Source organism: Phyllobates terribilis, unplaced genomic scaffold (assembly GCF_046119375.1).
Source record: "Phyllobates terribilis strain yellow unplaced genomic scaffold, ASM4611937v1 Scaffold_3__8_contigs__length_932513732, whole genome shotgun sequence".
Classification (NCBI taxonomy): Eukaryota; Metazoa; Chordata; class Amphibia; order Anura; family Dendrobatidae; genus Phyllobates; species Phyllobates terribilis.
Window position 1 is genome coordinate 144,537,652 of NW_027362763.1, and position 26,430 is coordinate 144,564,081.

The following is a 26,430-nucleotide window of genomic DNA, read 5'->3' on the forward strand; positions in this document are numbered from 1 at the left end:
GGAAGCTCAATACAACAGAGGTGCCCCAGCAGAACCCTTCACACCTGGTGCAGTAGTGTTAAAGAGGAAGAGAAGAAACCACAAACTTGATGACCAGTGGGAGAGAGAACCCTGCACTGTGTTAAACTCAAGGTTTGATAATAGGAAGACCTGCCTAATTAATAGAGACGGAGGAAGAAGGACTGCAACAGTATCCAGGGACCATCTGAAGTTGTGTCCAGGTCTGCTAAAGCCCCAAGAAGAAGTGCCTCTCACCGTACCGGAGGAGCCTAAAGAAGCAGTAATACACACTGACTTAGGAGATTTCTCGGCATATTGGCCCCAACTAGGAGGAGCAGTAATCATACCTGTAATCACCTTTTACCCACAGCAAGAAGAACCTGTTGGTGCCCCAGAAGAGCCTGCTCAAGAAGAGTCCCCGGAAGAAGGATCCCCGGCTGGAGCAGAGCAGGAAGGCCCAGCTAATGCTATACTTGCCAGTCCCGCAGAGAGGCCAAGGCAGTCTAGCAGCCCCTCCACACCTAGTACTGACAGAATGGGAGGTAGTGCAAATACTAGTGCCTCACGTATCCCGGTACCACGCAGGTCCACACGTAGTACCAAAGGTCAGACCCCTGTCAGATACAGAGAGTAAGAAGGAAACTCTGACAGTGTAGATAGTTACCCCTGGGGTATTATCTAGCATTGTATTGTATATTACTGTATTATCTTGTATATTGCCATGTATTCATTGCCTTTTATATGCATTTAACTTATATTTTTGCCTTCATTAATGGACAATTCAAGTGATATCGACACTTTACCTATTTGCTTCCCATTACCCGTATGGGTACCTAAGAACTCTGTGGCTGAGGACTATGTGCAGCCCAAAGACTTTTCTTTGTAAATATTTGCACTCCCTGGAGTGCCCCATTGAGCAACCTCTCCGGAAGAGACTTGGACTTCTAGGTTGCTTATTCCAATACATATATCTATTTATTACTTATTAATGTTATATGCAATGTTTAAGAATGTGCCTCCCATAAAGGGAAGATTGTTATTGTTCATGTTTATATTGTTGTTTCAAAATGTACTTCAGCCCGGGAGTGCTGAGCTTTGCTAGGGGGGAATGTGGCGCCCTGCTGCTCATTAGTGCCACAGATCCTAGAGAGGTGCATGGACGGATTCCTCCACAAGAGGCCCTCATAGCATAAACACACCTCCACCTTCCACCTCAGACCACCAGAGGGAGCCCATTAGGGATATACAAAGGGAAGGTGGAGCTAGGCAGTCAGTTCCTCTGGAGAGTTCAGCAAGTACAAGTCTGAATGCAGAGTCGAGCTCAGTCTTGAGAACAGAGTCCCTGCTCAGAGCCAGAGAGGGACAGAGTTCTCAGTTCAGTTCCTCTAGTGAGAAAGCCTAGAGTGAAGCTCAAGATAGTGAGCCCAAGGCGTGCCGACGCCATAAGAGCGGTGAAGAGCGACAAGCTGCTGCTAGTGTGAATAGCCTAGTGAGGGCCTCGAGCGAGGCTGAAGGCTAGAGGAGTGAGTAGCATTGGGGGCAGAGGAGTTGTACAAGCTCACCCCAGAAAACATATACCGGACACCGGGTTCACGTCTATAGGGCTGTATATCCCGCTGTAGAGACAACCTGAGACCCCTGGAAGACTTCAGGTCCCAGGATCACCCAAGAGCTGATACGTACCAGAGCCAGGAGTCACGGAGGCCCCGCAAGCTGGGAGTGTATACTCCAAGAGAAGGCCCTACCACAAAGTCAGCCGGTGCAGGACAGAGACAAAGTTAGGCCTAGCTCCAGGCAGGTCAGAAACTTACTACACCAAGGCAAGAAACAGGAGGCCCTATACCCGCTCACTGGGGAGAATCCTGATATGCACCCTTCACCCTACAGTGCTCCGGAATGTGCCTGAACTTCCATCAGTTAAAGGTACTGAAGTGAACTGTGTGTTTGCCTATCCTTCTTCAGACCCGGCTGGGTTCACCCTGTCCTGCATCCCTACATTCATGCTGCGGCCTAGCTCCACCTGTAGGGAGTAGTGTTGAGCGAGCACTAAAATGCTCGGGTGCTCGAAGCTCAGGGACGAGCTCGCCGTGATACTCGGGTGCTCGACCCGAGCAACGAGCCCAATGTTAGTCTATGGGAGACTCGAGCATTTTTGCGGTGGCACCCCCGGCAGTCTTTTAAAAGCCTAACAAGTGCCCAAAACGATAGTGACAGTGCTCAAATGACATGGGGACAGCATGGGGATCGCCCCAGGAAGCATTTCTGACCCCCAGGTCACTGCTGTCAACAACGTGGTCAGAGGTATTAAGCCACTTTTACAGGCTCACAATAAAACGAAAGTGAAACTTTTTTCCTGTGAAATATGTTAAGGAACATCCTTTCCAGGGAAAAGACTTGTGTATAAGTTAAAATAAATGACCAAAAACAAAAATACTCCTCCACACCTTCGGCTGTGTTCACAAGTAGCAATTTTTATGCGTTTTTGCACTTTTGTATTGCTTTCAACTATGACAAATGCATTCACCGGGAATTGTCATTTTAACATTTTACAACCTTATCTGGCCATGTGCTGTGTGACACATGCATAAAGTGCTGAAAAGACATGGGAACAGCATGGGGAACACCCCTGGAAGCATCTCTGACTCCCAGGTCACTGTCTAAAAGTGTGCCCATCATAAGTGATCCTTGCCGCATCAGAAGATGCAGACTTGCAACTATCCCCATGCAAGTTCTAGTCCCAGGGCAGTGTTCAATTGTACCTCCCCCTTTTCTTGCAATACAAGCGCAAATATGCAGCCTGCCACCCACCCACCCCCAGGCTGCAATACCATACTGCTTGCTTGCTTGAACTTGAAATTGGGCCTTTTAGGCATTTGAAGGCGGAATCTGGCCACCACGTCATGGCTGTGTTGGCGGCCTGGAATCCATACTCAGTCCCCAGCCGCCCGGCGGCCGGGTGTCCATACTCAGTCTCCAGCCGCCCCGCGGCCGAGTGTCCACATGGTCCCCAGCCGCCTGGGGGCAGTCGGGTGTCCATAAACGGTCCCCAGTCGCCCCCATTTCTCCTTGGAACATCCCCCCACACACTTTTCTTAGCCCGGCCTGCTTTAGGCAGCATTGGACGAGCCCACCAGAGAACCAGACTCCTCCGGTGGGCCCTGACTTCTCCATCGGTGGAGTTGAGAGTGCCAAGGTGAGGAGCATGATGATGATGACAGAAGTTAGCATCTGCTATGTTTTCTTTTAATGCAAGTGTAAGTGTGCAGCCTGCCACCCACCCACTCCCAGATAGCAATTCATACTGCTAGCTTGCACTTGAAATGGGGCATTTTAGTTTAGAGGAGGCCGAAGCTGGCCACTACCTCATGGCTGCTTCGGCAGCGAGGTATCCATACTCAGTCCCCAGCCGCCCCTATTTGTCCTGGTGTGCCTTATACATAAGATTAAGCGCGTATACCAAAACATTACCTGTGCCCTCCCCAGTGCATTTAGTGGGAAGGAGAGCCTATTCCTCTGTAGTGTGTGCATGCCAAACCCCAGTTAATGGTACATGCGAAGATGCCTCCCACCTTGCACCTGTCGTTGCAGACTTGCAACTATCCCCATTCAAGTCCTTGTCCCAGGGCAGTGTTCAATTGTACCTCTCCCATTCCTTGCAATGCAAGCGCAAGTATGCAGCCTGCCACCCACCCACCCCCAGGCTGCAATACCATACTGCTTGCTTGCTTGCACTTTAAATTGGGCCTTTTAGGCATGTGGAGGCGGAATCTGGCCACCACGCCATGGCTGTGTCGGTGGCCTGGTATCCATACTCAGTCCCCAGCCGCCTGGTGGCCGGGTGTCCCCGCTTGCTCCCCAGCCTCCAGGGGGTGGCCGGGTGTCCATACTCGGTCCCCAGCCACCCCTATTTGTACCGGTAACCTTTCCCACACTTTTCTTAGCCTGGCCTGCTTTAGGGCAGCATTGGCCGAGCCCACCGGACTATCAGACTCCTCCGGTGGGCCCTGGCTTCTCCATCAGGGGAGTTGAGAGTGCCAAGGTGAGGAGCATGATGAGGATGATAGAAGTTAGCATCTGCTTTGTGTTGTTGTAATGCAAGCGCATGTATGTAGTAGCGGCTAGGCCTGAGGAGGTCAGCGTTTTGGCACATATCCTACCTCCTCCGAGGATTGCTGGATGTTTTCCTGCTACTATCCAAGTTCTATGACTCCCGTTAAAACAAAGCTTCAGGTGATAAATGATGGATGAGGTAGTGGCAAAGGAGAAAGAGCAGGAGGAACAGGGACCATTCACATCAATATCAGGCCAGTCAACCAGATATGTCTTGTAGGATATGTTTCTGTAACAAAAGGAGCGGTTCGGCTACACAGTTATAGGGCATACAGTGAGTGCAATGCCTACCAAAAATTTCGAGGCACTCCAATGCCCCTTGGAAATGACATGGAGGTCAGAGGGCGTTAACTAAACCTTTTTTTCCATTTATAGCAACTGGGTCTCCTGTGCACTGTTGGCCTAAGCAGTGAATGGAATGCTTTCCAAAAATTATGAGGTACTGCAATGCCCCTTACAAGAGCCATGTGTGGCACCCCAGGGGTCTGGTCACCACAGTAATAGAGATTACGTCGGAGAGCAAGTGGGAGGTTTCCTGGTCAGGATCTCTTAAACATGCAACATCCTCCTGCCCCAGTCCAGGGAGGGGAGAATTCTGCCCTTATAAACTGGATCTGGGGTGGGGTTGAGTGAGTCAGAGAACAGAGAACAGTCAGAGTCAGAGTGAGAGCAAGGGAAAGTAACAGCAAGGAGCTCTGAAGGAGCTAGGAGCTAAAGACGAGGGGCTGGAAGCTGAGCAGAGCTCGCCCTGGCAGAAGACAATAGGAACCGGACACAGGAGTCCGAAACTGTGAGGACTTATACATCCAGCAGCAGAAACCAGCCGGCAGGGGATTTCAGGTCCTCTGGCCATAGAAGCCCGGAGGCTCAGTCACAAGCAAGGGACCAGCACCGCCGTCGTGGAGCGGAGGCTAACAGAAGACCCCAAGTCACCCGCCATACGGGTGAGCACTACACGGTACACTCAGGGACGTGGGCTACTTCTACCCGCTTACAGCAAGGTAGCCAGGAAGAGTGCAGACAGACGGGGAGGCCTACAACTCCACCTGGCCAGGGGAACTCCTGCTTGCTCACAGACTGACCAGGCCTCTTATGCTAGCAAGTACTCCCGGGAGGGTCTACCTTATAATGATCAGTAAAGACCCTGAACTGCACTGCAAAGACTCTGAGTCATTCCTGCTGCGCTCGTGCACCATCACCCCCATCATCCACACTCACTGCCCTGAGGCTATACTCCTCCCGAGGGGAGTTATCCCATTTTATGCTGCGCACACAACACCAGCCTCAGCGGTCTGCCTCGCAGCGGTGGTACTCCCTGACCACAATCCACGGGTGGCGCAGTCGGACAATTAACCTCAAAACCTAAGAAAGATTGCCACTGGTTTGACCAGCCTGAGCCACGGGACCGGGTCACCGCCACGGAGACTACAGACCCCAAAGACCCGGCACCGGGTATCCCACACACGTGTACACACGGCCCAGGGGGCGCGTCACATGCAGTACAACATATTGCAAACATAAGTCCCATTATTGGGAAGTGGGTGTCCCATAGTATTTGCTTATGCCTTGCAAGCAAAAGCTGCCAAAAATTAGGACGGAGCAACTTGCAATGCCCCTTACAAGAGCCATGCAGTACAGCATATTACAAACATAAGTCCCATTATTGGGGAGTGGGTCTCCCATAGTATTTGCTTATGCTTTCCCAGCAAAAGCTGCCAAAAATTAGGACGGAGCAACTTGCAATGCCCCTTACAAGAGCCATGCAGTACAGCATGTTACAAACATAAGTCCCATTATTGGGGAGTGGGTCTCCCATAGTATTTGCTTATGCTTTCCCAGCAAAAGCTGCCAAAAATTAGGACGGAGCAACTTGCAATGCCCCTTACAAGAGCCATGCAGTACAGCATGTTACAAACATAAGTCCCATTATTGGGGAGTGGGTCTCCCATAGTATTTGCTTATGCTTTCCCAGCAAAAGCTGCCAAAAATTAGGACGGAGCAACTTGCAATGCCCCTTACAAGAGCCATGCAGTACAGCATATTACAAACATAAGTCCCATTATTGGGGAATGGGTCTCCCATAGTATTTGCTTATGCTTTCCCAGCAAAAGCTGCCAAAAATTAGGACGGAGCAACTTGCAATGCCCCTTACATTAGCCATGCAGTACAGCATATTACAAACATAAGTCCCATTATTGGGGAGTGGTTGTCCCATGGTATTTGCTTATGCTTTCCCAGCAAAAGCTGCCAAAAATTAGGATGGAGGAACTTGCAATGCTGGCACCCTGGTGGTATAGTGGTGGTGGAGGCTGAGGATAAGGAGAAGAAGATTAAACAGCCGAAACGAGGAAGCGTATACCCATGTGTGGGTGTGAAGCGATGCATGTGAATACACCTCCCGAAATAACACAGTGGATTTGACTTTATGTTACTCTGCTGTCATTTGGTGGTGATGAGAAGTCTGGCCCAATCCAGCCCTTGTTCATTTTGATAAGGGTCAGCTTGTCAGCATTGTCAGTTGACAGGCGAGTGCGCTTATCAGTTATAATTCCCCCAGCGGCACTAAAAACATGCTCCGATAACACGCTAGCGGCAGGGCAGGCCAGGACCTCCAAGGCGTACAGAGCGAGTTCATTCCAAGTGTCCAGCTTGGATACCCAATAATTAAAAGGCACAGAGGAATCACGGAGGACGCTGGTACGATCGGCAAGGTACTCCCTCACCATCTTTTGAAACTTTCCACTCCTTGTGAGAGTACCCCACGCCTCAGGGCCTGTAAGCTGGGCGGGTGTCAGAAAACTGTCCCAGAACGTTGACAGTGTTCCCCTGCCTCTGCTGGATTGGAGTTGCATCTCTCTCGCCTGTACGCCTTGGTTGGGCAACGAACTGTGACCTCTGCCGCTAGCGTGTTCAGATGGGAATTTTTTTAAGAGTTCTGCAGCAAGGGCCTTGTGGTATTGCCCCATTTTTGCAGACCTCTCCACCTCAGGGATAAGAGAGTGAAAGTTTTCCTTGTAGCGGGGGTCTACAAGTGTCACCAACCAGTAATGACTGTCACCCAACATTTTGACAACGCGAGGGTCACAGTTAAGGAAGCGTAACATAAAGTCAGCCATGCATGCCAGACTGGTAACGGGCAAGATTTCCGTGTCCTCACCAAGATGACGACTGACCTTGCTTTCCTCCTCCTCCTCCTCTTCCTCCTCCCCCCTGACCTCAGGCCACCCACGCTGAACCGACGGTATGACACTTGTACAGGTACTACCGTCTACAACGCATGATAGCAGCTCCTGTTCTTCCTCCTCCTCTCCCTCATTGTCCCCCAATGCACGTTGGGATGAGATGAGGCTGGGCTGTGTGTAATCGCCCGCTACGGCTTCTTGATCCATCTCATCATACTCTGGCTGCAATTCCTCCTCTTTAATTCTCTGCAGAGAGCGTTGCAAAAGACAGACAAATGGGATGCTGACACTAATGATGGCGTCATCGCCACTCACCATCTTGGTGGCCTCCTCAAAGTTTGTCAGGATGGTACATATGTCAGACATCCAGGTCCACTCCTGAGGTCTTATGTTTGGAGTCTGACCTGAATATCGACGGCCTTGTTGCAGCTGGTTCTCCACAACTGCTCTCTTCTGCTCACAAATCCTTTGCAACATGTGGACGGTAGAGTTCTAACGTGTGGGGACATCACACACCAGTCGGTGTGCCGGAAGCTGCAAACGCTGCTGCAACACAGCAAGGGCGGCGGAAGCTGTAGCCGACTTGCGAAAATGAGCTGACAGGCGGCGTACTTTCACGAGCAGATCTGGCAACTCGGGGTACGATTTAAGAAACCGCTGAACCACGAGGTTAAGCACATGAGCCAGGCATGGTACATGTGTGATCTCACCTCGCCTCAGAGCCGCCACCAGGTTACGGCCATTGTCACACACGACCATACCGGGATGTAGGTTCAGCGGTCTCAGCCATAGATCTGCCTGCTCTTTCACTGCTGTCCACAACTCACAAGCAGTGTGAGGTTTATCACCTAAGCTTATGAGTTTCAGCACAGCCTGTTGCCGCTTGGCGGAGGCAGTACTGCAATGCTTCCAGCTTGTAACTGATGTGGTGATATCTGAGATGGAGGCTGAACATGAGGAGGAGGAGGAGGAGGATGCGCAGGAGCTGTACACTGTGGGGGCAACTCTGACTGACATAGGGCCCGCAATCCTCGGTGTGGGGAGGATGTGTTCCGTCCCAAGGTCCGACTGGGTCCCGGCTTCCACTATGTTTACACAGTGTGCCGTCAGAGAGATGTACCGTCCCTGGTCACAAGCACTTGTCCACGTGTCCGTTGTCAGGTGGACTCTCCCAGTAACTGCGTTGTTGAGGGCACAGCAGATTCTTTGGGACACGTGCTTGTGTAGTGCGGGGATGGCACACCGAGCAAAATAGTGTCGGCTGGGGACCGAGTACCGAGGGACGGACACCGCCATAAGATTGCGGAAGGATTCCGTCTCCACCAGCCTAAAAGGCAGCATTTCCAATGCAAGCAGTCGTGAAATGTGCGAATTTAGGACTGTGGCCTGTGGGGCGTTAGCTGCGAATTTCCGCTTTCGTTCAAAGGTCTGGGATATGGACAATTGAACGCTGCGATGGGACGTGGACGTTGATGCTGTTTCTTGAGAAACTGCCATAACAAGTGAAGACTGAGAGGAGGGGGCATCTTTACATGCAGTATGGACAGGGGATTGCCTTGCACACACAACAGGGGGTTCTATTGCATGCACAACAGTGGAAGAAGCAGTGGTGACACCCGCTGACACTGGTCGTGGACCCTGGGTTTCGCCCCACAAAGTCGGGTGCTTTGCTGCCATGTGCCTGATCATGCAAGTGGTGGTCAGGCTGGTAGTTTTGTCACCCCTGCTGATGCTGGCATGGCAGGTGGAACATATGGCCTTTTTGGGGTTATCAGCAGAGTCTTTAAAAAAATTCCAGACTCTGGAAGACCTACCGCTTGTACTGGCAACGTCCCTCGTGTTGGTGTTACGGGGAACGGTTGCCTGCCTTCTGTCTGCGGCCACCACACTGCTTCTTCCTGCCTGTTGGGGTACTCTGCCTCCCTCCCCCTGTGTGCTGCTGGCCTCACTCTGCATGTCCTCCTTCCACGTTGGGTCAGTTACTAGATCATCCACCACCTCCTCCTCTTCCACTTGCGCATCACGATCCTCCTCCTCACTTCCTGGCAATTGTGTCTCTTCATCGTCCACCTCTTGTGACAGATTGCCAACGTCGACTTCCTGTGGCCGTGGCTGTTCAAATATTTGGGCATCGCAACATGGGATCTCCTCTTCCACCACTTCAAGCGCATCAGGCGAGGGGCCCAAATATGGAAATTGACCAGTGAACAGCTCTTCAGAGTGTCCAAGTGTGGGATCACTTGCTGTCTGACGACACTCGGCATGGTGGGAGGAAGGAGCATCAGGGTGAGGAGGAGTATGCGGTCGAGACTCACGGCTACTAAGAGTTGACCGTGTGGAAGACAGACCGGAGGTGGTGGTGCCCAGGTAACTGGAAGTATTGTCTGCTATCCAATTAATAACCTGTTCACACTGATCAGTTCTCAATACTGGTGTTGTTCTGTGCTTCCCTAGTAATTCGGTCAAGAAGTGGGAGCGAGAAGATGTGGCTGTTGGTTGTGGCACATTTTCACCTTGGCCACGGCCCCGTCCTCTGCACGAACCATCATCAGAACGTTCATTTACACGTCCCTTGCCACGCGCCTTGCCCATTGTAAATGAAGTAAAATAGCTTACACTTGCACTATCAATGGAAAAAGGGTAATAAAGAGTAGATTAGAACCGTGGAAGAGGAAAACCACAGTTATTGTTTACTGGGGTATACCACATTTTTTTAAATAGAGATATTTGCGGCTGAACAGTGAGCGACACACTCAAACTGCTTTTTTTTTGGAATACCAAAGGCCCAAAACTGGATAGTACAGCGATTTGACCCGTGGAACTGCGAAACCACACTGGGATGTCGGGCCTACACAAGACTATTTTCAACAGATATATTTTTGTGTCACAACAGTCAGGAGACACTACTGTTTTTCTTTACGGACAAAACTACCAAAACCTGAATAATAGAGATTTTTTACCGTGGAACAGCAAAACCACAGTTATAATTTACTGGTGTATACCAGGCTTTTTAAAATATATATATATTTGCGGCTGAACAGTGAGCGACACACTCAAACTGTTTTTTTTAGATACAAATGGCCCAAAAGTGGATAATACAGAGGTTTGTACCGTGGAACTGCAAAACCACACTTGTATTTCTCGGGCCTATACCAGACTATTTTCAACAGATATATTTGTGTCTGAAAAATCAGGGAGACACTATTTATTTATTTTTTTACAGCAAAAAATGCAAAAAGCAGGATAATGGAGATTTTTTACCGTGGAACAGCAAAAGCACACTTCTGTTTCTCTGGCCTACACCAGACTATTTTCTACAGATATATTTGTGTCTGAAAAATCAGGGAGACACTATTATTATTTTTATACAGCAAAAAATGCCAAAAACAGGATAATAGAGATGTTTTACCGTGGAACATCAAAACCACAGTAATAATTTACTGGTGTATACCAGGCTTTTTAATATATATATATATTTGCGTCTGAACAGTGAGCGACACACTCAAACTGTTTTTTTTAGATACAAATGGCCCAAAAGTGGATAATACAGAGGTTTGTACCGTGGAACTGCAAAACCACACTTGTATTTCTCGGGCCTACACCAGACTATTTTCAACAGATATATTTGTGTCTGAAAAATCAGGGAGACACTATTTTTTTTTTTTTTTACAGCAAAAAATGCAAAAAGCAGGATAATAGAGATTTTTTACCGTGGAACAGCAAAAGCACACTTCTGTCTCTCTGGCCTACACCAGACTATTTTCAACAGATATATTTGTGTCTGAAAAATCAGGGAGACACTATTATTATTTTTATACAGCAAAAAATGCCAAAAACAGGATAATAGAGATGTTTTACTGTGGAACATCAAAACCACAGTAATAATTTACTGGTGTATACCAGGCTTTTTAAAATATATATATATTTGCGGCTGAACAGTGAGCGACACACTCAAACTGTTTTTTTTAGATACAAATGGCCCAAAAGTGGATAATACAGAGGTTTGTACCGTGGAACTGCAAAACCACACTTGTATTTCTCGGGCCTACACCAGACTATTTTCAACAGATATATTTGTGTCTGAAAAATCAGGGAGACACTAGTTTTTTTTTTTTTACAGCAAAAAATGCAAAAAGCAGGATAATAGAGATTTTTTTACCATGGAACAGCAAAAGCACACTTCTGTCTCTCTGGCCTACACCAGACTATTTTCAACAGATATATTTGTGTCTGAAAAATCAGGGAGACACTTATTATTTTTATACAGCAAAAAATGCCAAAAACAGGATAATAGAGATGTTTTACCGTGGAACATCAAAACCACAGTAATAATTTACTGGTGTATACCAGGCTTTTTAAAATATATATATATTTGCGGCTGAACAGTGAGCGACACACTCAAACTGTTTTTTTTAGATACAAATGGCCCATAGAACTGCAAAACCACACTTCTATTTCTCTGGCCTACACCAGACTATTTTCAACAGATATATTTGTGTCTGAAAAATCAGAGGCACACTCTTTTTTTTGGGGGGGGGCACCAAAAGGTTAATAAGATGGGTATTTGTACATTGTGAAGGAGGAAAAAAAAAAGAGGATTTAGATAAAAAAAAAGGACTTTTCCTGGCCCCCGGGACCTGGAGCTAAGTCCAGCAATTTCAGCAACAGGAGCAGCGTTTGCTGGTATAACCACTGCGTCTCCTATACAGCCTGCCTGCCTGCCTGCCTGATATACCTGGGATGGATATTAGTCCTGAGAAGGACTGTTTGTTTGATCTGGCAGCCTTTACAGACCCTACACTAACTATTTTGCAGGATATATCTCTCCCTAAATCAGCAGCGCTGTACCTACACTGTCTGATCCGGAGCGACTGTGTCCAAGATGGCGGTGCCCGGTTTTAAATACTCGAGGTGACGCTGTGCGGCCAGCCAATCACTGTAATGCCCACAAACAACATGGCTGCGGCATTACAGTGACTGGCTGGCAATCCCTGCATGTTCATTGGCTCTGTAAAGAGCGCCAAACATGCAGGGCGGAGACACGAGCTCCCACCCGAGTAACCCGGAAATGCTCAGTGCTCGCCGAACATCCCGAGTAGCGTGATGCTCGGGTGAGTACCGAGCAGTGTCGAGCATGTTCGCTCAACACTAGTAGGGAGCTATACCACTCAAGCTGCCTTAACACCGGCCTCAGTGGGCTTCCGCAGCACTGGTGATCCTCACCAGACACGACAGGTGGCGTCACGAACTTTCACGTAATTATCCACCCTTTTAAAGAGAGGCCCAGTGTACGGGCCCAGGAGCCGACTACCGCGACATCCCCAACACCAGGCAACAAGGCCCGGGCGCCGAGTCGTCCCAATCCCCTGGGCGCGTCATTGTTGCAATTTATTTGGTTCTTTTTCTTCCTGTTGTTTGATCAGTGTAATTAATTTACACTCCCTGTGCTGTAATACACGCCGCTGGTCAATCAGAGGCTGTCAGCTGACATTGGCATTTTAGTCACGAGTTGCGCATGGCAGTGACATTGTGCGCTGCCCGTCGTTTGGACGCTGAAGTCAGCTGTTGGCTACAGAGGAGCACAGAAGGGGCCCAGGATGGGGGAAATTATACCAAAAAGGGTCCCATGAGGGGTGTAGCATTATAACAGGAAGGGGGACATTATACCAGGAAGGGGTCCATGAGGGGGACATTGTACCAGGATGGGGGACATTATAACAGGTAGGGGATAATGTAAAACAGGGGATAATATAAAAGGAAGAGGCTTAGGATGAGAAACATTATTACAGGAAGGGGGCAAGGACAGGGTACATTATTACAGGAACAGGACAAGACAGGGATATTATTACAGAAAGGGGCATGGAGAGGGGACTGTGATGGACCTACACCTCACCACACCACCCAACATCACTATTACGTCAAGGGATCACGCGGTACGGTCTTTTCACTTGCACCAACGTGACGTTCCACACCCCCTGGGGACACATAACGTCAGTTGGCACAGTTTTACACAGACACGCCCTGTCCACAAGGGCCCAGGGTGGCACGGGGACTAAGAGGATGTGGCCCATGCAGTCGCTGACGTGGCACCACACTCACTCACAACTCTGACATGCTGAGAGGCCCCTTTCACTATCACCAGTGAAGCAGAGCCTGGTCAGCCTGGTAGGACTGCCACCAGTTCCTTGTTAGATATTAGCCCGGTCCATTACTGGGATTATATCGGGCCAGAAACCAGCCCTGGTAGCAGGGGAAATTAAAACCGAGAACACAGATGTGTGGATTCGGGGATTGAGATAAAACAGCAGCCAAGGGCACACAAGACAAAAAGCTGTATACACAATGGTTATACATATATGTGACACCCCAGGGGTCTGGTTGTCACAGTGATAGAGATATTACGTCTGAGAGCAGGTGGGAGGTCCTTTGGTCAGGGATCCTGTGCATGCCACACCTCCTGCCCAGTCTTGGGAGGGGAAGGACTTCCCCTATATAAACCTGGGGCTGAGGCAGAGTAGAGAGTTCTGAGAGGAGAAGACAGGGAGCAGAGCTGCTCTATGGGCTCTGCTCCACAGGCAGGCCCTGTCCAGGGGCCTGAGCCTGGAGTCCAGGAAGAGTAGAGACAAGAGCAGCATAGGAAGCAGCAGAGTCACAAGGAGTCAGGGGCTGGCAGCTAAAGAGCTCGCCCTGACTAAGAAGATTCTTTACCGGACCCGGAGTCCGAGGCTGTGGGGACTAACTTCTACCCAGCAGCAGAATCCGTCAGGCAGGGGATTTCAGGTCCCCTGGCCCAGAAGCCCGAAGGCCCGGTCACACGCGTGGGACCAGCACCGCCATCGTGGAGCGGAAGCCATTAGAAGGCCCCGAGTCACCGGCCATACGGGTGAGCACCACACGGTACACTCAGGGACGTGGGCTACTTACATCAGCTTCTAGCAAGGTAGCCAGAAGAGTACAGTCAGCTTGGGAGGCCTACAACTACGCCTGGCCAGGGGAGATCCCATCTGCTCAAGGACTGACCAGGCCCCGTTCGCTAGCAAGTACTCCGGGAGGGTCTATCGTTGTTACCAGTAAAGACCCTGAACGCTACCATACCGTCTCTGAGTGGTTCCTGCTACCCCCATCATCCACGTCGGCTGCCCTGAGGCCATACCCCTCCCGTTGGGGGTTATACTATCACGCTGCACCATCCTTCCACCGGCCTCAGCGGTCTGCCCTGCAGCAGCAGCCCCCTGGCTGCATTCAACGGGTGGCGTAGTCATCAACCATTTTCTACCGCTAACAGACTGCCGTCCAGTTTGACTCCCTGGGCACGGACCGGGTCACCGCCACGAGACTACAACCCTAAACAGATCCGGCTCCGGGTAAGCTCCCGCGTGCGCAACGCAGCGCGACACAGGCCCAGGGGCGCGTCAACTTTGGCGTAGTCGGCAGGATCACGTGCCCGCAACCACCGGGTACTGCGTGCCTGAAAAGCAAAGACTGTTCAAACTTACCAGTGGTGAAGATTCCCGCCATCCGGCGCCATCTTCAGCCTTCTTCCCGCCATCGGTGAAGTTTCCCGCCATCCGGCGCCATCTTCAGCCTTCTTCCCGCCATCCGTGGAGTTTTCCCGCCATTGGACGCCATCTTGAGGACGCCGCGCGGGAAGAAGAGGGGCGTGGACTCCAAAAGCGCGCGAGAACGGAAGCCCCGCCTCACGTCCGGACGTTGCGTAAGGTCCTGGAAGGAGCCCAGCAGACGCCGACGTCACAGGAGCGCGACGCCAGGTCCTCTACCCCGACGATTGACTGCGGAGCCGCGGCCTACGGAAGAGGATCTCCGGAAGGTAGGCCACGGTCCACTAGGGGGGAGGAGGACACCAGGAACGGACAGCAAGATGGCGGACCGGCAGCAGACTAAGCTGCCCAGCATCGGCAGTGCCCCAGTCGTCGCCGGCCCCGACCAGCGCCGGGAGAAGACGCGTGACGCAGGAGCGGTCGCGGGAGCAGGTAAGAGGAGTCTCCCTGTCCCGGACGCTGCCAGCGTCAGCCTGCTCCCGGGCCCCCTGGTGGAGCCGCTGATTCCGGGCGCTGCAGATACCGACCTGCTCCAGCCCCCGCAACAAGCCCTGCGGCCAAGCCCTCCAGCCCTGGGCACTACCACCACCAGCCCGCGCCCAGGCCCAAAGTTGCACCCTCTGACCTCGGGCGTCATCAACGGCGACCGTCTCCACGCCTGGTCGCAAGGCCTGAACTCCCCAGGTGCAAAAGGACTGTACGCCCTCCACGTTAACCAAGGAGGAGCTGCAGTACTACCAATACGAGGAAATCCAAGAGGACCCGGACGGGTCTGAAGCCTACACACAAGAAGGAGCAGGAGGATGCCGTTACTGAAGTACGGTAAAGTGGAACTGTACATAGTTACCCATAGGGGTACTTGTGTTGCTAATTAAAATATGGTCCCCGTTGGGACAAGTGTGAACTGTTCCCGTGTGTCCCCTATCCTTAACCAGGCTGAGGACTGTGAGCAGCCATCCCATCTCCCCACAGGCTGAGGACTGTGAGCAGCCAATCCTTATCCCCACTGGCCGAGGACTGAGAGCGGCCATATCTTGTAAATATTATGTGTTTCCAGTTATTTATAGGAGTCCTTGGTGGATTTACCGGGAATCCTTTGTACAGTTAGTGGAGCGTAACCCAGGATGGACTAAAAGACTGTTAAGGACTCGGGGTAGGACAGACCCCTACCTGGTTACGTCTCCCTGTTTTGGTGAAATGGACACCTTGCTCTTCAAAGACTGCACCCGGTTGCGGACATCCGTGACCATCTTATTGTGTTTCCTTATTGTATTTTATTGTTCTTTGATATACCTTGTTATATTTTTCTAAAAAGTGTTTAGTCCCGGAGTACTAAATTTCACTAGGGGGGAGTGTGACACCCCAGGGGTCTGGTTGTCACAGTGATAGAGATATTACGTCTGAGAGCAGGTGGGAGGTCCTTTGGTCAGGGATCCTGTGCATGCCACACCTCCTGCCCAGTCTTGGGAGGGGAAGGACTTCCCCTATATAAACCTGGGGCTGAGGCAGAGTAGAGAGTTCTGAGAGGAGAAGACAGGGAGCAGAGCTGCTCTATGGGCTCTGCTCCACAGGCAGGCCCTGTCCAGGGGCCTGAGCCTGGAGTCCAGGAAGAGTAGAGACAAGAGCAGCATAGGAAGCAGCAGAGTCACAAGGAGTCAGGGGCTGGCAGCTAAAGAGCTCGCCCTGACTAAGAAGATTCTTTACCGGACCCGGAGTCCGAGGCTGTGGGGACTAACTTCTACCCAGCAGCAGAATCCGTCAGGCAGGGGATTTCAGGTCCCCTGGCCCAGAAGCCCGAAGGCCCGGTCACACGCGTGGGACCAGCACCGCCATCGTGGAGCGGAAGCCATTAGAAGGCCCCGAGTCACCGGCCATACGGGTGAGCACCACACGGTACACTCAGGGACGTGGGCTACTTACATCAGCTTCTAGCAAGGTAGCCAGAAGAGTACAGTCAGCTTGGGAGGCCTACAACTACGCCTGGCCAGGGGAGATCCCATCTGCTCAAGGACTGACCAGGCCCCGTTCGCTAGCAAGTACTCCGGGAGGGTCTATCGTTGTTACCAGTAAAGACCCTGAACGCTACCATACCGTCTCTGAGTGGTTCCTGCTACCCCCATCATCCACGTCGGCTGCCCTGAGGCCATACCCCTCCCGTTGGGGGTTATACTATCACGCTGCACCATCCTTCCACCGGCCTCAGCGGTCTGCCCTGCAGCAGCAGCCCCCTGGCTGCATTCAACGGGTGGCGTAGTCATCAACCATTTTCTACCGCTAACAGACTGCCGTCCAGTTTGACTCCCTGGGCACGGACCGGGTCACCGCCACGAGACTACAACCCTAAACAGATCCGGCTCCGGGTAAGCTCCCGCGTGCGCAACGCAGCGCGACACAGGCCCAGGGGCGCGTCATATACAATGGTCAGATATGTAATTACAGGAGGTAGTACAAAAGGTATAAGCAGATGAAACATGTCAGTTACCAGTCTGATGTTCGACCATGTGTGCTGGGCCACATGGGGGCATGGGGTGCCAGCTCGATCCAGTACTTTCCAGCACATTACTCGATGTGGCCCCCCACTTTAAAAGTGAACAGCAAGCATGAGAGAGATAACATGCTTTTTTACCCCTTGGTTGGTCATACCTTTTTCCGGCCCCTGGGATGGTCATAATTCCCCCTCCCCTGGGTTTTGTGGCTAAAACTTAAAAACCTATAAATTATCATAACTTCCCAATGAAAGGTCATAGGGCAGCTGTTCTGCCACCATTGGATCCGGCTGGGCCCCTGTTACGCCTGGATACCAAACATGACTTTGCTACCCGGCTCCACTAGCCGTTCTGCATATCTCCGCACCTTGGGTTGCTAGAAGGGATTAATACCCTGGAAGGCATTCGGCCAGTTTCAGAAATCTGGAAAATGTAACCGGTGTGTGGCTAGGACGTACGATACGTAACTCCATATTCTCCTTAAATTTCATTATGAAATCCTATCTGACTGTGGGAAGCAGTTGCATAGCGTGGGCTCTACAGGGGGTCATCCTGTATGAGCTTGGATACTACCTGGTGTGGCAAGACCACATGCTGAGCCAGGTGTTCTGTTATACATACATATGTATAGATCAATAACACAAGATGTGATATTCCTGTAAAATATTTGCAGTGCAACAATGTAGACTTTCATGTTTGGCTCTCACAATAATGCAAATATAATTATTTCACTATCCTCTGTCTAAAGTAAAATGTTCCCCAGTAAACAGTCTTGCAGTTCTTCCCTTGCAACTTACTGCACTCCATTCTGCTCCCTCTGTATCTTTGATTTTTCTATATTTCCCTACAGTTATGATTTTTGTTTTTACACAATGATGAAATGGAAATTTTCCTTTCACTCAGTCTCCTCTACTATAGTTATATAAATACCTAAATGTGACAACAATCTTCCCGGGCCGCGCTCCATACTTAAAAACTTTAAACTTTTGTGCAGAAATCTATTCTCTTGCGTCGTGGAACAAAGGGATGTCAGGCTTTATTGAGCCCATCACTAACAATGTAAGCAGTGTTATAAACGTTCTATTTGTAACTGTTGCTGTATATTTTGGTGTGATTATCACTCTTAGATCCACATCCTATAAAAAGACTTTATTCTGTTTGCTTAATTATAAAGCTTCTTATGAACAGGCTTTGCTGTAAATAGCTTGTTGCAGCTGAAATAGAAATATAATTATAACCAAAGCAGATGTTTATGATCCACTTTTTCATGGAACTTGATTTGAATTTACCAAGTGAGATGTGTTTTTGTGCATCCATCCAATTTTTTTGCATATCGTGAATGTTGGCCTTTCTGCATGTGACCTTCTAGATATATTGGGATGGTTGCAATCATAAAACCTACTTCTCCTTTCAAACATTTATCTTTAGATTTGTCACCTCTCCTCCTCTCTCTCTTTTAGTGTCTTGTACATTCTTTCTTGAACATGTCTAATGTTATTTATGACTTAACAATTCTATAACACATTTGTGTAGAATTCCGCATTTTGTTGTCTCTGAAATTCCCTTCTACACCTGTATGAACAAATAGAAAAATGGGTACCACTATTCCTTAGGTCAAGAGGGTGTTTCCCCACACAGTCCAGAAGAGCAAGCACTTCTGGATATTCATAGTGTGTGCCGGGAAAGATTTTAAAAGCAATGGTAACACCCATACATTCATAGGTTCCCAGGAGGAACAGCATAATGAAGAATTCTAAAAAGATCTTCTAGAATTATGAAATTCTAGAAGATAAAAATATTTCCAAAAACGGACATATCAGACTACCCTAAGGGCTCTTGAAAAAATTATCTAGTAGAACATTAAATTAAATTTCTTGAGCCCTTTGCTTCCCAGAACAAAGCAACAATCCTGTAAAGGTCCATTTTCACTGCATGATTATTATGCATCAGCGTTCCTGGGAATCCTTGCCTCATGATAATTGTTCAGTCTAAACAGGTCGCTGTTCACTCGATGGATGAGCAAGTCACATGTTCGTTGAGTTAAATGATCTTCTGGACTACACAAAAGATCATCGTTCTCGGCAGCACATCATAAATATGATAAGGTACAGTATAAATGTGGCACCCCAGGGGTCTGGTTGCCACAGTGGTAGAAATACCATGTCTGAGAGCGAGGATGGGCTTTCCTGGCCAGGAGCACTATTGCATGCAACGCCTCCTGCCCCAGTCCAGGGAGGGGAGGAACCTGCCCTTTATAAACTGGGTCTGGGGCGGGGTTACTGAGTCAGAGTCCACTAAGGGACAGAGCAGCAGAGCAAGGAGCTCTGGAGGCCACACAGGAGCTGAAGGCCAGGGATTGGAGCTGATAGAGCTCATCCTGGCAGAAGACGCAGAGAACCGGACACCGGAGTCCGAGGCTGTGAGGATATCCACATCCAGCAGCAGAAACCACCTGGCAGGGGATTTCAGGTCCTCTGGCCATAGAAAGCCCGGAGGCTCAGTCACACGCAAGGGACCGGCACCGCCATCGGGGAGCGGAAGGTACCAAAGGCCCCAAGTCACCAGCCATACGGGTGAGCACCACACGGTACACTCAGGGACGTGGGCTACTACATGACTACAGCAAGGTAGCCAGGAAGAGTGCAGTCAGACGGGAAGGCCTACACCTCCACCTGGCCAGGGGGACTCTTGTTTGCTCACAGACTGACCAGGCCTCTAATGTTAGCCAGTACTCCCGGCAGGGCCTTCTCCATTACCAACAGTAAAGACCCTGAACTGCACTGCACGGACTCTGAGACATTTCTGCTGCGCCCATACACCACAACCCTCACCATCTACACACGCTGCCCGGAGGCTATACTCCTCCCGTGGGGAGTTATACTACCCTCTGCTGCACACCCAACATCAGCCTCAGCGGCCTGCCCCGCAGCGGCGGTTCTCAGTGACCGCAATCCATGGGTGGCGTAGTCGGACATTTAAACATTAAAAACCAAATAAACAGATCCGCCACTGGTTTGACCACCCTGAGCCACGGAACCGGGTCACCGCCACGGAGACTACAAACCCCCAGCATTACACAGAGACCCGGCTCCGGGTATTCCCCCACACTCGGCCCAGGAGGTGCGTCAACTTTGGCGTAGTCGGCAGGATTTCGTGCCCGCAACCACCGGATACTGCGTGCCTGAAGAAAGACTGTGATACTTACCGTGGTGAAGTTTCCCGCCATCCGCAGCCATTTTCCCGCCATTGGGCGCCATTTTCGGGACACCGCGCGGGAAGAAGAGGGGCGTGGACGCCAAAAACGCGCGAGAGCTGAAGCCCCGCCTTACGTACTGACGATGCGCAAGGTCCTGGAAGGAGCCCAGTGGACGCCGACCTCACCAGAGCGCGACGCAAGGTCCTCGACCCCGATGATCGCCTGCGGAGCCGCGGCCTACGGAGAAGAAGCAACGGAAGGTAGGCCACGGTTAACTAAGGGGGAGGAAGACACCAGGAATGGAGGGAGCTCCCACCCCAAGCGCGGCTGCTGCCGCAGTGATGCCGTTCACGATGCCATATATCCCCAGAGCGGCATGGTTACCTCAGTTCTCAGGGGAGTCGCATACCCTGAGCGACTTTAAAGAAAGACTGTATAGCCTATTCAAAGTATACCCCCTGTCCGAGGAACAAAAAGTGAGCATCCTGATAGGCCAGTTAATCGGAGCAGCCGAAAGAGAAGTGAAGTCCTGGTCAGCCAGGGAAAAGGGGACTGTAAAGGAAATACTGGCCCGTCTAAAGGACACTTTTGATACCCACACCTCAGCAGAGATCAAACTAAAATTTTATGGATGCAAACAGCGGGCACAAGACAGTATACGGGACTATGCTTTGAATTTGCATGAGGCCCTGAGAGCCATTAAGCAGGCAGACTCTGACAGCGTGCGGAATGAGGATAAGCTATTGACTGAACAGTTCATTGAGGGTCTACAGTCCAGCGCCCACCGAACCCAGTTGCGTGTAATGGCCTTGCAGAACCCTGATTTGGACTTTGCGCAGTTTAAAGACAGGGCCGTCCGGGTGCTCCGAGAACCGGCACCAAGTGGCGCTGTAACCCACATGCGCCCCGCTATCACCTATCACCAGTAGGCGGCGCCCTTGTCTGCAGAGCCTGTGGGAGCTGATGCACAGGCTTTGGACAAAGCCCCAGCTGCAGACCTGCACCATCAAGTCCAAGAGCTGACCAAAAGCGTTGCCGAGCTAAACAGAACTGTGCAGTCTTTACAGGTGTCCCCTCCAGGAAAGATCCAGCTTGCTTCCAGTCCGGAGGACGTCCCTTGGCGCCGACAGAGGAGGATCCCATCGTCCCGAGGAAGGCCCAGCGACCGCTACGACCAGGACGGACAACCCATCTGCCGCCACTGCAATCAACCAGGACATATGGCAAGGTACTGTCATTTAAACGGGCCCAACCTGGGGCAGAGGGCCGACCCCGAGGCATAAGACCATCAGGCCCATCGAGCTGGCGTGATAAGTACGTAGGGGGACTACAGGTCTTGCCTGTGGTGCTGGATGGCATTCCTATGAGTGCACTACTGGACACCTGGTCACAGGTAACCACTAGTGTTGAGCGAACATGCTCGACACTGCTCGGTACTCGCCCGAGCATCACGCTACTCGGGATGTTCGGCGAGCACCGAGCATTTCCGGGTTACTCGGGTGGGAGCTCGGGTCTCCGCCCTGCATGTTTGGTGCTCTTTACAGAGCCAATGACCATGCAGGGATTGCCAGCCAGTCACTGTAATGCCACAGCCATGTTGTTTGTGGGCATTACAGTGATTGGCTGGCCGCACAGCGTCACCTCCCAGACGATCAGCCCGTCATGATTGGTGTGTGTGGGTGTCTGTGCGTGTGTCTGCGAGTGTGTGCGATGTCTGCGGGTGTGTGCGGGTGTGCGCGGTGTCTGTGCGATGTCTGCGAGTGTGTGCGGTGTCTGTGCAATCTCTGCGAGTGTGTGCGGTGTCTGTGCGATGTGTGCGGGATGTGTGCGGGTGTGTGCGTGCAGGCAGACATAGGCCGATGTGACACTACTACTCCCATCGGCCTATGTCTGTCCCCGGTCCACTCGTGCCAGCAGGATCAGCTCGATGGGAGCAGTAGTTCCCATCAGCCTGATCCTGCTATTTAAATTGCCCTACTGTGTCCCCAATAAATTTTAAATACATGTCATTGGTGGCCAGTGGTTACCTACAATAAATTAGTTCATACATTACCTGTCCCCGCCGATCGCCACCTAAAATAAAGTAAAAAATAAAAAACTACACCTATACTCACCTAGACACCTAATTCCCCGAAGCCATTGATCTCCTGTAATAAAATATAAAATAATAAACCACAACCTTATCCTTACCCCTCCGTAGTAGTCCACGAGTGTCCCACGAAGATCTCCAGTTTAGAGCAGACACATAGAATGTGACCGCTCTGAACCGCTGCCGCTGCTAGAATGATGGGGCCGTAAGGGTTCGCCGGAGTTCAGGCAGCGCTGCTCCGGTTAGCTCCTTTACGGCCCTGCTGTATCGTGAGAAATTCCCACGGTACAGCAGAGCCGTAAAGGAGGTCTCCGGAGCTGCGCTGCCTGAATGCACTCCGGTGACCTCAGTCAGTGGCTCCCGCTGCCGGGAGCGAACGCGTTCCCGGCAGCGTGAGCTTACAGCAGCCATGCACAGCTGTCACCATCTCCAGATGTGACAGCTGTGCATGAGAGATCAGCGCAGGAACGTGAACAGGTAACTATTTTTTTTAGTAAACTAAGAATTAATTAAAATTGTGTGTTTTATTTCAAATAAATTATTTTTTTCTGGGTGTAGTGTGTGTTTTTTCTTTTTAACACTTTGTAGGTTAGTAATGGGGGTGTCTTATAGACGCCCATCATTACTAACCTGGGCTTCATAGCAGCTGGCGCTGACATGAACCCCAACCCTATTACCCCCTGCCACCGCACCAGGGCAGCGTGGAAGAGCGAGGCTAAGTGCCAGAGTTGGCGCATCCTATGGATGCGCCATTTCTGGGGCGGCTGACGGCTGGTGTTTCTAGCCTGGGAGGGGGCCAATATTCATGGCACCCTTCCTGGGCTATTAATATCAGCCCCCAGCTGTCTGCCTAGCCTTTGCTAGCTATTAAATAGGGGGTACCCCACGTCATTTTTTTGGGGGGGTCCCCCATTTTAATAGCTAGTAAAGGCTAGGTATTCAGCTGGGGGCTCATATTAGTAGTCTGGGAAGCTCCGTGGGTATTACCCACTTCCCAGGCTTCAAACATCTGCCCCAGCCGTCTGCTTAACCTCCGCAAGAGCCTAAAATTATGGGGGATCCCGACGCCAATTTTTTTTTAAATAAATCCTTTATTTTAACACTAAATGACATTTGAGGAGTTAATAAAGATGCAGTCCCTAAATTATTATTTATTTTTTAATTAATTTTTCCCAAAAATTTTGACGTGGGCTTTGCCATATTTTTGTATGCCAGCCAGGTACAGCATCCAGCTTCTATGAACGCGCCATTTTCCGGGGTGGCTGCGGACTGCAATTTGCACGGGGGGGGGGGCAGAAAGCTTGGGCCTCCCTGCGCTGCAGATTCCATCCCCCAGCTGCCTAGTTGTACCTGGCTGGACACACAAATAGGGAGAAGCCCCACGTATTTTTTTTTAAATTATTTCATGAAATTCATGAAATAATAAAGAAAAAAAGGGCTTCCCTATATTGTTGTGTCTGGCCAGGTACAAATAGGCAGCTGGTGGTTGGGGGCAGCCCGTTCCTGCCTGCTGTACCTGGCTGGACACAAATATAGTGCGAAGCCCCAAGTCAATTTTTTTTTAATTATTTCAGGAAATTCATGAAATAATTAAAAAAAATTGATGTGGGGCTTCGCCCTATATTTGTGTTCAGCCAGGTACAGCAGGCAGGAACGGGCTGCGCCCAACCACCAGCTGCCTAATTGTAACTTGGCCGGACACAACAATATAGGGAAGCCCTTTTTTTTTTAATTATTTCATGAAATAATTACAAAAAAATTGACGTGGGGCTTCGCACTATATTTGTGTCCAGCCAGGTACAGCAGGCAGGAACGGGCTGCCCCCAACCACCAGCTGCCTATTTGTACCTGGCCGGACACAACAATATAGGGAAGGCCTTTTTTCTTAATTATTTCATGAATTTCATGAAATAATTAAAAAAAAAAATACGTGGGGCTTCGCCCTATTTTTGTGTCCAGCCAGGTACAACTAGGCAGCTGGGGGCTGGAATCCGCAGCGCAGGGAGGCCCAAGCTTTCTGAGCCCCACCCGCTGCAAATTGCAGTCCGCTGCCACCCCGGAAAATGGCGCGTTCATAGAAGCGCCATCTTCTGGCGCGGTACCCAACTCATCCAGGGCCCTGGTGCGGTGGCTCACTGGGTAATACAGGGATTAAGGCCTGCTTGGCATTATCAGCTCGCCCTAAGCCCGAAATTCATGGGGTCACGCCAATATTAGACATGACCACCAGAATTTTCCCACGCTGTCAGTGACGTGAATGAGGTGAGGTCATGTCCAATGAACTCAGCTCACCTCATGCACGTCACTGACAGCGTGGGAAAATTCTCACGCTGAAGCGCTGAGTGCAGGAGAATTTTCTCACGCTGTCAGTGACGTGCATGAGGTGAGCCGAGTTCATTGGACATGAACTCGGCTCATCTGGATGCCGTCACAGAGAGACACTGAGGAGCGCAAGCAAGCCTGCGCTTCTCAGTGTCTACGGGATGACAGGCTGGATGGCAGCGTTCTGCTGCGGTCCAGCCTGTCATCTCGATGTAGCAGAGCTGGAGCTGTCCTGGGAACCATGGAAAGGTAAGGATGAGGTTGCTTTATTATTTTTCTTTTATTGCAGGAGATCGTTGGCTTCAGCTGGAATGGGCGTGATGGTAAGTATAGTTTAATTTAGAACAATAAAGAATTGTGTGTTTATTTCAATTAAAGGACTTTATTCTGGGTGTTTGTGTTTTTTTTTTTAACTTTGACTATTGGGTTAGTAATGGGGGTGTCTTATAGACGCCTCTCCATTACTAACCTGGGCTTAATGTCAGCTGGCATTATAAGCTGACATCAACCCCAACCCTATTACCCCACTGCCACCGCTACAGGGCAGTGGGAAGGGCGAGGCTAAGTGCCAGAATAGGCGCATCCTATGGATGCGCCATTTCTGGGGCGGCTGACGGCTGGTGTTTCTAGCCTGGGAGGGGGCCAATATTCATGGCACCCTTCCTGGGCTATTAATATCATTCCCCAACAGTCTGCCTAGCCTTTGCTAGCTATTAAATTAGGGGGGACCCCACGTCATTTTTTTGAGGGGGTCCCCATTTTAATAGCTAGTAAAGGCTAGGTATTCAGCTGGGGGCTGATATTAGTAGCCTGGGAAGCTCCGTGGGTATTACCCCCTTCCCAGGCTTCAAACATCTGCCCCAGCCGTCTGCTTAACCTCCGCTAGAGACTAAAATTAAGGGGAACCCCACGCCAATTTTTTTTTAAATAAATACTTTATTTTAACACTAAATGACAAGTACAGTAATCAACACTGTCACTGTACTTCATATATATGTGACTGACATGTTTCTATCTATATAATCTATGTGTGATGCTCTATTCCTTCTATTCTAAATTGTCGGGTACAGATGCTGAATTGCCGGCCGGCTTTTTTAAAGAGACGGTGCATGAAAACACTATTATTTTTTTAAATAAATCCTTTACACTAAATGACAAGTACAGTAAGCAACACTGTCACTGTACTTCATATATATGTGACTGACATGTTTCTATCGATCTAATCTATGTGTGAAGCTCTATTCTTTCTGTTGTAAATTGTCGGGAACCGGTGTATGCCGCTGATGAATTGCCGGCTTTTCGCGTAATACATTCTACATTATTCTTAGTTGTTTTATTTCATGTAGAATTAACCTACAAGGAAAGAAAGGGTTTATTTTCATTCCGATATTTGTGTCCCATTGACTTGCATTGGTTTCCTGTATCGGAATTGGCGATATCCGATACTTTTTGGGTATCGGTCCGATCCAATCCGATACGATATTTC